The sequence below is a fragment of the Puma concolor genome, chromosome D2 (assembly GCF_028749965.1).
Source record: "Puma concolor isolate L17-30 chromosome D2, mPumCon1.1.hap2, whole genome shotgun sequence".
NCBI lineage: Eukaryota > Metazoa > Chordata > Mammalia > Carnivora > Felidae > Puma > Puma concolor.
The window spans coordinates 39,394,085-39,396,657 of record NC_141677.1 but is presented as its reverse complement, the minus strand read 5'-3'; the positions used below and the strand labels follow the sequence as shown (position 1 = coordinate 39,396,657).

General features: G+C 57.1%; 1 long non-coding RNA gene across 1 annotated transcript; it reads right to left on the bottom strand.

Annotated features, from left to right (window-relative positions):
* Nucleotides 1-235: 235 nt before the first annotated feature.
* LOC147576002 (uncharacterized) lies at nucleotides 236-2,367 on the bottom strand. Its single transcript, XR_015241657.1, has 2 exons — nucleotides 1,793-2,367; nucleotides 236-498 (listed from the first exon to the last, which is right to left on the bottom strand). It is a non-coding gene; the product is annotated as an uncharacterized LOC147576002 (long non-coding RNA).
* Between the last annotated feature and the right edge of the window lie 206 nt (nucleotides 2,368-2,573).

Below are 2,573 nucleotides of genomic sequence, written 5' to 3'. Positions count from 1 at the left end.
TAACGGCCTTGGGGAGGGGATAAGGCTGCAGGAAACACAGAAGCTAGACATCTCTTTCTGGCATGGGACCCCAGAAAGCCATCTCTATCGGGAAACAAGGAGGGCCAACACAGTGAGTCAGAGCAAGTGCCCCCAGCTCCTGTGACTGGGTCTCCCTGGGCACAGGGAGTGGAGGGGACCAGAGGGAGTGACATCAATGGGGTTGTCAGTAGGTCCCAAGAAGATGAACCCCACATGAAACTCCCAAGTGTATTTGTGGGATCAGGAAGCAAAATGCCTGGGCTCTGTGGCTGGGGAAGAGGCAGGGTTCTGGAAAATTTGTGCTGCAGGATTATTTCCAGGCAGATGAGGCCTCAGGAGGCTTTACAGTGTTTTCGTGCCCCAGCGGTGTCCACGAAGCCAGGTGTCCCATTCATCCAACACCTGCACCAGCTCCCAGATCTCACACATCCCGAGGGAGGAGAGGGCCACAAGTGCACAGGGTCCCGTGTGCATCACCTTGGTGGGAAGGCAACCAGAAACAGAAATTGAATTGTCATAGGAAATTTGAGGAAATTCCATTTCTTGCGTGCCTGAGCTGTTGACTGACGTTCCCAGCCACTGAACCTAGCGAAATCTGGGGACCATCCTACCATGACCATCAAAGACACGGGATCCAGAAGGGGATCTGCTAGGGACTAGCCCGGAGCATGGAGCACTGTCTCCCACAGCTTCTCCCTCTGAGCCTCTGAGCAGCCTGCAGCGGAGCAGCCGCTGGCCCTTCTGGGGCCTGGCGCTGACCTTCTGACTCCCTGAGGTCTGAGGGCCCCGTCCCCATTGGGTCACGGGGCCTCCATAGTGTGGATTAGACAAGACACTATGTAACGTAAAATCTTCAGTACTGTGTCTGCTACAGGTTAAGTAAGCCCTTGATTAATGGTGGCTATTGTTCTTATGGTGATCACAGAAAATACACCTTCTGCCTCTCCCGTCTCCTTGGCATAGCCCTCACACTCACCCTCCCTACCCCATCCTCCTTTCTCCCCTAGGCCCTGGTCTCCTGGATGCTGGGACAGGCGATCCTGAGTGGATTGTGGGGGAGTTCTGGTCAGCCCACGCGGGGGTAGGGCTGTCCCTCACCATTGGAGGATGCCAGAACCTGGAAGGACCCCCAGACCAAAAGGCACTCACACCCTAGTTCCCTGGATGGATGGGAAGGCAGCCCAGAGGAGGTGGGGCAAGAGCAGAGCCCGGGCCTGAGAGCCAGACCAGGCTCGCCCAGGCCACTGCCTTTCCTGCTGCTGCTCCCGCCACACACCCCCTCCCACCCAGGCTGGACTCGGGCGTTGGGAGGAGGAGGAGGAAGAGGAAAAGAAGAAGGACTGCTGACTCGTGTCTAATAATGGTATCACTCACTTCCTTGGATCCAGTCCCAAAGGGGTGGTCCCCAAAAGTCGGGAGGCGGCAAAGCAGCCCATAATCCCCCTGCACGCTCTCCAGAGAACAGCACCGAGCTAATGGACTCAACCCTGCCTCCTTCCCGAGGCCCTACAGAGCAACAGCCGAGACCCTGCAGCAGCCCGACAGCTTGTAGGACCTAGGGGTCACATGAGGCCCCATCAGGTGGGCAGGTGGGAGGGACATTGTCTCCTTCCATCTAGAGGTCCTGTCCTGGGAATTCAGACCTGTGTTCATCGACGCCGCCTGTGGGCGTGTACTATGCCTGACAAGGAGGGGCTCCAGGGAAGGAGCAGGGGGACCCTGTTCAGAAGGCCCCCATGCAGGACTCCCCACTTTCTGCAGATAGCTGCACCTTGGCAACTCCCCTTCTTATCCCATCCTGTCCGTGCACCAGTCCTAACCATCCGATTGCCTCGCTGTCCCTGCAGCCATCGGCACACTTGGGGCCACAGTAGCCTGTGCGGCCCTCCTGTCAACTCATCCTCTCCTACCTTTGCCAGGTGGCCAGAAATCTGACATCCCAGTGACATCACCCCCTGCATAATAATCACAGTGACACTGAGGGACCCTGGCCACCCACCTTCGTGGTGGCAGAGGAGCCCAGGCCGGCCTGTTCTGGCACCGTGCTCTCCCCCACCCCTCCACGTCACCCCCACCTCCCACAAGCAGTGCTGGTGTGGCTTTTAGCAGGCCCGACTCAGGGCTCTGGCCTCCGCCTCCTTGCTCTCACGGTTTTGCTGCCTGTGATAGATCGTGCTCAGGCTACGATGAACGTGGTGGCACAGGAAGAGGTAGAATGCAGAAGAATGTAACGGCAGGGCAGCAAGAATTGCCTCGCAGGTGACGGGGAGACCCCTGAGTGCCAGTGCCAGCCTGAGGTGGGACAGTCAGGGCCATACAACGGAACACTCTGCAACAATGAGGAGCAGAGAAGTCCAAAGTTGGACTTTCTGTGGAGAGAAAGAAGCCAGACACAAAGGAGAACCGAGGTCTCCGGGATGCCGGGCATGTTCTATTTCTTGATCGCAGTGCTGGCCACGCAGGTGTATTCACGCTTTGTGAAATTCCATCAGAATGGACACTTGGTATTCATGACCTGCTCTGTAAGCATATGATACTTCAATACAAGGTTT